Source organism: Varanus komodoensis, unplaced genomic scaffold (assembly GCF_004798865.1).
Source record: "Varanus komodoensis strain SLA01 unplaced genomic scaffold, ASM479886v1 scaffold6_2, whole genome shotgun sequence".
NCBI lineage: Eukaryota > Metazoa > Chordata > Lepidosauria > Squamata > Varanidae > Varanus > Varanus komodoensis.
The window spans coordinates 7,864,734-7,873,774 of record NW_025336346.1 but is presented as its reverse complement, the minus strand read 5'-3'; positions in this window follow the sequence as shown (position 1 = coordinate 7,873,774).

Below are 9,041 nucleotides of genomic sequence, written 5' to 3'. Positions count from 1 at the left end.
GACTATGTGGGGGTTTGGTTTAGGGTTGGTCCCACCCAACACTGGGGCTTCTCTGGGAGGGACTCTGGCTAAAGCAGTCTGGCTGCAACCCTCACACTCCACAGAAGGAGAAGGTGCCAGGGAAGGACGCGGACAATGAGAGCGAGGAGGTGTAAGGTAAGGCTTTCCAGAGATACCGGATGGCAAGGAAGAACTGATGAAGCCTCTTCTGGAGCAGGAGACCTCCAGGCAGTGATGGAAGCAGAAGAGGAAGAACAAAGACTGAGAACAGATAAAGCTCAAGAGGAGGGGCAGACAAGAGCATCGCCATGCAGAGTTAAAGATCAGGACCAGAAACATATTTGGGTTGAGAAATATGCTTAGTAAACTGTAGCAACAGGATGACTGCATGGAAAGAGGGCAGTACATGGAAACAGAGATTCCCTGTCACAGTCATTCCTGATATGCATCTTGAAGCCTAGTCAGAAAATCACCACTGTCCATGGCACATGTAGTTCCTTAAATGTATTTATTTAAAACTTCTCTAGACCATTCCTTACTGTGGTTTCAGGATGGTTTAACAATGAGACAAAATTAAATAAGACACAGCATCCTGTTCCGACTTTTGGCAATACTGCCACAACTGAGGCAGCCCTGGGATTGTTCACAGGCACATGCAGAAGTCTCCTCCAGAGAGCTTTTTGTCATTCGATTACAACCAGTTTAATTTCAGTTGTACAAATTGCTGGGTTAGCCAGCTACACAAACTGCATAAAGACGCCTTTCCTTTGTGGAGTGATCTGTTACAGTCACCTTGTTCAGACCTTGTGGAGATGCCGGCTTCCTCTTTGTTGGTTTTGAATTGTAAACTCCTGCAGAATTAAAGGGAACCTGAATGAATGAAAAGCAAACAAACAAGAAGCACTCTGTGTTTGTAGAGACTTAGATATTTTTAAAAGAATTAGATATAAACAAAACTCCTACTCATTTCCGTAATACATGCTAATGAAACAAGCTGTTTATTACTACGACACCACTAAACAGAGACTGAAGCAAACTGGAAATAAAAGTCTTGGGTTCCAGGTCCCAATAAAGAATGACTACATTTTATTCCAGTACTAATCCCAATCTCTTATTTATAGCAAATGCCTGAGTTTCAGGGCCCAGGGAACTCTCTGCCACTATAACTCAGCTCTGCACAAGCTGCTGCGTTCCCACTGCCGCCAGTTCTGTTAAGATACTTTAAAGCCTCCTAGCAGCCAATATTAGCCATGAGATGGGCACCGACATTAGAGACTGGATGAACTATTAAACAAGCAATTTATTAAAGGGATATTTTATAGCCGAGGGAGTTACTAATATTTATTTTGGGGTTTTCAAAAACTGCTTAGTGATAATTCTTAAGGACTCAAAGTGCTATTTTCATTGTGTAGAGTTATCCATACTGTAGCTCCTTTACCATAACTTTGCATCCACTGCCAATCAGAATTGAACTGGCCTGATCCAGGCCCCTCCTAACACCATTCAATGTCCTTGTCTCTCTGTTTCTTCCCTCTCAGAACATCACTAAGCAACTAATACACCTGCCTTTGACATCAGCAGAACAGGACAACAGGTCATTTCATCGCAACAGGTTGGCTTGGGGAGTGCAGCCAAGTCGTGTGGTACCCGCAGCAGTGTCCTCCAGCATCCATCTGAGGCAGGGAGTCCGTCTGCCTAATGGGGGGGCCTGACCTGGCACCTGTTGTCGTTAGGTAGCACCTGCCCTTTTGTCCTGTGCCGCTGGCACTACCCCTGGGACTCCTGAGCTTGCCTTTTGGGTTAGCAGAGTCAAGCATGGGGTTGGCCTTGTAGGTGCCAGCTGCACTGAAATCTGATGGAAACATCTTTAGTGTTTCTCCTGGAGAATCTTGCAAGAGGTTGCAATAGTTCATCTTCCTACTTTCCATTACTTACTACTTTGTGATTGAATTTGCTCAACCATTTTCTAGGGTGGCCTGTATTGCTTCGCCATGAAAAAGGATCTCCCCACCCAAAAAAATCCAGATTTGCATACACTTGTGGTGTAGCAATTAGAGCATTGGACTGGGACTCAGGAGATCTGGGTTCTAGTCCCCACAGGCCATGAAGCTCACTGGGTGACTTCGGGCCAGCCATGGACTCTTCGGCTCCCTCAGGTTGTTGTGAGGATACAATAGAGAAGAGTAAGAGTGTATGAGCTGACTTAGGTTCCTTGCGAGAGGAAAAAAGGTGGCATATAAATCTAATGCAATATCTAATAGAAGTGTCATACAACTCTTTATTGTAGAGAAGACTGAGATCAGGTGACTCACGTACCTGTTCAGTCTGGTCTCCAGGTGCCGGGTTACCTGCTGTCCCTTCTGATGGCTTCTGTCTTTCAATAGAGGACTGTCCTCTGTAAATGGGGACAAACAGCCACCCTACTTCTCATTCAAAAGCTTTGCCAGTTACCTGACAAAGTACATCTTTTCCATGTAGCTTTAAAAAAAAATCAGCATAGTTACAAGCATAGGAAATGCAACATAGCAACAGAGAAATTTTTAGTTGAATTATATCCAGTGACGTTAACATACAGATAGTACCGCAGAGCTGAAATATGGCAAAGATAAGTACAGAGGAACATGTTTAAGAATAATAAGGTGATAAAAAACGGGTGTATTTTGTTTGTGCTTTTGGACTCTCACCTTAAATTTTCAGCATTTGATCTCTGCTATGAAATCTACACAACTGATAGCTGAGGAAACCAAAATGCACAGAAGCAACAAAAGGAAACAAACAAACAAACAGAAAGCCACAATCAGAATTTCTGTCACAGAATATAAATGTGCAGTGTGCTTTGGAACGGAGTATCAAACATTTTGCTTCAGAATAGAGTAAGGTTGCAATCCTATGCAGGTTTAGACCAAAAGAAAAAGAAAAAAGTCTTGCAACTTCCAGCATAGCTGGTTGGGGCTGGTTGGGCCCTTTCCTCTTTCTATGCTGATAAGCTTGGATAGGATTCTACCTTAAATTTAATAAACAAACTATTGTACACAGTTTTACTCGACCTGGTGCTTCCTTGAGGCTTTCCTGCCTGGTTTATTATTTCTCTGTTTTGGCTATTCATATCACAAAATTATTACAGTGCCGCTGCTTCAGTCCTGTCCCACTTCAGTGTTGAGCTGAGCCTCCAGTTTAAGAGAGCAATGTGTTGGAGATGAAGTGCCACCACACATTTGGGATTCTAACAAATCAGGAATATTTGATACACCAAACCGTTTGGTAGATTTGAGCCCCGCAACAGTGCTAGAACGAGCCCCTCTACTGAATACATCTGAGTCTATTTGGCACCCGAAGGAATTCTGGAAATATGAAGACTGCCAGCCCAGCTCTTCATCTTGTAGGATGCCATTGCCCAAAATGCTTTGTTATTTTCCTTTCTTTTTTTTGCTCCACGGACTTTTCTGGAATGTTAGGTACTATTTCCCATGGCATCTTATTTCTCCCCTGGCAATGAGTAAGTTTCATTTTCAGGCTTCAGGAGGAAGTGAAAATGTGGGCAGGAACGAGAAACAAAGTGGTGATTCCCGATCAGGTATCTTTGCAATGTGCTCTCTCATTATTCCCTGTTTTTAGTTCCCAAAAGCATGAGGGAACAAGTGGCAGTGGTTCCACAGAGAGTAAGAGGGAGAAAGTTTGTCCAGTCAGGAACCTGAGTAGAGATGCAACTGTGGGTTGAAAGGTGGCACCTCCTTAGTTCTCATCACCTTCCTTCTTTCTTTCTTTGTTAATTTGATTACAGGCTTCAAAAATTAACTTTCCCTAGGTGTTTTACAATAATGATAACTATCCAAATAAAATCAACAATACAAGACCAATAGACATGGCAACAGAGCATAAAAGAGCCAGTGTGGTGCAGTGCTTAAGAGCATGGGACTGGGACTCAGGCAATCTGGGTTCGAGTCCCCGCTCAGCCACGGAGCCAACTGGGTGACTTTGGGCCAGTCACAGACTCTCAGCCCAACCTACCTCACAGGGTTGTTGTTGTGGGGATAAGATGGAGGAGGAGAATGGTGTAAGCTGCCTTGAGCCCTTTGTAGGAAAAAGGCAGGATATAAATCCAAAAATAAAAATAAATAAATAAAATATGATGTCATATTTCTGGGACTATAATTAAACTTAAACCTACTTAACTACTGTTAAATACCGTAGAAGCCTTTGAAAAGTGTGGAAGAACAGGATTGTCTTAGCCTGGTGTCAGAAAGCTAGCATTGTAGGACCAGGCCAACTTTTTTGGGGAGAGCATTTCAGAGCTGGTGGCCCACCACCAAAAAAGCCCTGCCTCTTGTTGCACCCCCTGAGCCTGAGAACGGAGAGATGTTTCTGCAGGTGACCTCCTTTCTCCTCTGCTGTAAGTGATAACACACACTGAACAACCTTGTCATTGCCTTGTTGTTGTTCTTGAAGGGAAGGAAGGAAGGAAGGAAGGAAGGAAGGGAGGGAGGACAATCACTTCCCACAGCCTGGTAAGCTCATGGGGTAGAGCGGGCCAGGGCCGGGTTCCTCTGCCACCAGAGGTGGGCAAGGACAGGAGCACCTCCACCTCGCCTCCTCCTCTCACACACCCTGCTGTGTAGCATCTCTACCACCGCCTTTCCCAGGCTGTCTCTCCTGGCCTACACACCTCGTCTCCCTACCTACTACCTCATCGCCCTTGCGCCGCCGCTGCGGCTTTCCAAACAGCTGCGTTAGCTGCAAAAATTGTGCTGTGGCACAATTGGGTGACATACAAATGTTTTAAATAAATAAAAAGCAATGCGATTGCCAGGCCCATACGCCCGACTCTGAAGGGTCCTTCATCGTTGCTAAGGAAGGATCCCGCAGAACCAGGAATCTGAACCTGGCTGATCTGCACTGGCCCCTTTTTACCGCTCTTCAGGGAGGCTGCTTTCCTACCTGCCTCTGCATTGTCCTCACGGGATCCACAGGGCCAGCTGGAGGGTGAGTAACTGCTCCACAGGGTGCGGCAGGATGCTCTTTGCCTGTGGCTTTTGCTGCAGCCGGCAGAGGGAGCCCCTGTCGTTGTGCCACCAGGCCCTGGCAGCTCTGCTCCGCCACGGTGGGAGAGTGCCTAGGGAGGCTCTCCGGCAGCTCCTGCCCCACACTAGCGATGGGGGGCTCCCGATCCTGGGAGGACCAGGTAAATGCGCCTTTGCTTCCTGGGGAGAAGCGTCGAGCGGCGGAAGAAGCATGTGGCCCAAGGCCTCCTCATTTCTGGCAAGAGCACTCCGTGAGTGCCACTACCTCCGCTCCATGTGTTGTGTAGCCACAGCCTCTTGCAGAGAAAACAAGCAAGCAGAGGTGACTTGAAAACAAACCCTTTCTATTATTTGCCATTTTCACGCATGTGTGCATTTGTGCAAGCACACACACACGCACACACACAGAGTGGATTGGAAAACTCCTTGGAGGCTTCCTGAGGGCGGCTGGCCAGCCACCGCGGGAACGGAGTGCTGGACTAGCGAGGCTTTTGGCTTGATCCAGCATGGCTTTCCTTGCACTGCTAGGCAGAGATATCAGTACAATCTTTGAACTGAGCCCAAGGGGCCAATCGGAGCCTCAGCAAAGCTCCTGCAGTTTGGCAAAACCAGAGTCAGCCTCCTTTGATTCTCCCTCTCCAGCCAATTTCCCGTTTTATATAAACCCCTCCCTGAGCCCCTAATCAAATCAAAGCACATGGCTAATTACCTGCATTTCTAGGAAGCATTTCTGTTACAGAAAGTATATATCTGGAGTATGTTTTGCCAATATATCAAAATTGCAAGTATTTTATCTATGGTGGCAGTTTCCCCCATGCAATCACAACTTGTAGCCATCTGGAGAAGAGTGGGCCCATCTATGTGCTTGCTCCCTTTAAGAGCTACCACCAAGAGTGAGTTCTAGGACTGTGTCTCCCAAAGGAGCAAGGACAGTGGGCATCTGCAGGAGATTCTTGCAGGATTCCCAGCATCCACAGACTTTAATGGGCATGTCTCAGCAACTGCATGTAGTGTTGCACAAGGTGCATCTCTTCAGTGTTGTACAAGGGGCAGCTCATACCTATGCAATGTGGTAACCCCACCACCATTCAGAGCCCATTGGCGAGGAGGGGGCTTGTTCCATTTAATTCATGCACAGGGCTTTAGAAAGCTCCTGCATTCTGGTACAGCCAGACATAAAGTCTCTGGGATTTGGGGACTCTTGCTTAGAATGTATACCCTTGAGTTCAGTCCCAGTCTACTTTTTCAGTTAAGACAGCTATCTGAATTGTGTGGTCTTTTTTTCATGGAAAGCAGTTTAATAGATAAGTAGGAACTGTATTTCCAAGTTTTTCTGGTTGGCTGTCCAAATCACTGCACCAGAAACAGAACTTGCTTGGTTATTTGTCCAAAGCACACTCCATCTCAGAGAGGGGGATGATTTACACTAGTTCCAGATCCCTATATATACGTGGGAAAAGTCATGGTTTGTCCTTTGGGGATGACACCCTCTGCAAATCAAGGCTCTGTTGCAAGCAGGAAGAGGGGCTGATGTAGGGAGGCGGCCTGGCCCTTCCAAGCTGCAGTCTCCCTGGTTAGCCTACTTCAGATTCAGAGCGCAAGAGAAGAGCACAAAATGGCAGATGCCTCCAAACTGTCATGGTGACCAAGTAAAATTACTCACTCAGGAGGTGTGAACCAAACTGTCTCGGAGCAGGAGAGAGACACTACAGAACCATCTCTACAGGGGATGGTAGAGACTGAAGATCTGTCAGGAGGCATGAGGCCGAGAAAGCAGACCAATGAAGGACTGTTTGCTGCTCCTGCCATCTTGTCCTCAAGCAGCATGAGCCACCCCGAAGGTGGAGTCAAGGCCATTTTGAAAAGAATGGAAGGATAGCAAGGTTCCAATTCAGATTCAGCTCACTGCTTCCACAAATGAAAACAACGATGCCTTGATTTATGCTGTTTGTAAACCTGTTGAGCTCCAATGAAATACTGTACTCCTGAGGTTTCATCTAAATCCACCAAAGATGGAAAAGAGTGGGGAGAGATGTGCTTCTAGGGTTGCCACGAAACTTTTAGGTTCTGGCTCTCTTCTTTTTGTCATTCTTGGCCCTGGTTTATGAAGCAAGCTGAGGTGAGAGGAAGCCTGCAAAAGCTTGTGGAACTCCAGGGGCGAACCAGAACTTTCTTCCACAGCACATGTAGCGCAAACAAAAGCCTGCGAGTCTTTGCATGGAGGAGGGATGCCACACAGCATTCATGTGGAACTTTAGCCCAAACAAGAACTCTGACTTGGGTGTGATATTCAGGATTTTCTGGCACCTACTGGAGAGTCTTGCAGGTTCCTCAGCATCCACAGATGCTGAGAAAATGTTTTGTTTCTTTCTTTGTTCTTTTGGAGTCCTTAGGCGCTGCATCTTGCACTCCAAGCAGCTTCTCATCTTAGGGGGGAGATGACAAACATCTTCTCTTCCATCTCCTGGAATAGTCCCAGTTTCAGCACTTTCTCAACATCCTACATTTTACATCTTGGTTGTTTGGTAGGGCAAACAATAGACCCCAGCTAATGGACTGCATCCTTCAGTTAACTGTAAGGCCTAAGGAGATAGACTTTTATTGGCATATTTAGATAATGGGAGGAAATGGGAAGTTTTGAGCTTGGGGACATTCTTGCAGTGTTGGCTACAACTATGTGACCTTTCTCTTGGTGCTGCTTCTATTGTTTGTTAGTTTGAATAAATGCTGGTGTTTGGTCATCCATCAGCTGTGTGTGTGTGAATGATGCGTGTGCTGCAGAGAAAAATATCAAAGATGGAAAGGAAAAGACCTGGATGATCCTCAAGAAAAGTGTCTAGAGAGGTCTTGAGAGACAGTGTGGTGTCGTGTTCAAGAGTGTGGGACTGGGATTCAGGTGATCTGGGTTCTAGTCCCCACTCGGCCATGAAACTCACTGGGTTGGGACCTTGGGTCAGTCACAGAAGTATGAGGAGAAGAATGAGAGGAGAATTATGAAAGCCACCTTGAGTTCTCGGAAGGACAAAAAGTGGGATATAAATATAATAAATTGATGTGGGCAATTGATGTGCTTACTCGTGGTCTAGATTGATCATGTGGAAAATGCCTAGTTCCCAGTCCTCCTCAAAGGCTAGCTGGTGAGCCAGATGCTGAATTCTGGAGTCTAGATTGTTCTATGAAATTCCACCCCGTGGTTTTGTCCAGCCATAGAATCTCAAGGATCAAGGGAAAATGCATCATAGAGGCAGGGGTGAACAAATGTGGTTTCTACAGGTGGTAGATTGGAAGGCACAAGTGTGAAGTTATTTTTCTGCAGCTAAAAATGTGTAAAAAGCTGTTTCTGCATGTATAATTAGCCTCCAATTTATTCATGCTTGGAAAAATGTTACAGCATATTAATTTCCTCTGCATAAGAAAGCGTCATGCTTTACATGTTTACCTTTTAACAATACTTTAGCAATGTCCTTGAGGTATTTAATTTATATTGCTATAATAGGTGCAGAGCCATATAAAAACACAGACCTAGATATAAAGCAGAAATTAAATCTAGGTAAAGTCATTTAAAAGAAATGAAATACAGTCAGACAACAATTCCCAGGCCTCCTAATTAAGTGCCATCCTTGCTTTGTAATTTTTATTGTGCTAAACAAGGAATGTGTATATGAATTAAGATGACTAATAGTTGTTATGTTCACTTTAATTACACTGATGCCAGTGGGCACTATTACAGTTAAGGGCCTATCACTGTTTTCACTGCAAAATCTTATTTTCTGTGGTTTACGGCATTAGCTATAAACATTCATTCCTGCCTGATGTTGTAGTAGAAGATCTGAGGCTCAGTGTAATATCTGCTGGGTTTATTGTTTTTATGGGTTACTTGAAAGAATTGTTTGTTCTGTGCCAGTAGAACAATCAAAAGAAGAACAATAACTTGAACAATTTTGAAACAGACCTTGTGTGTGTATGTGAAGACTGGGGTGTTGCATTTCATTTTGGCAAAACTCGTGCTGCTTATTTTGAATG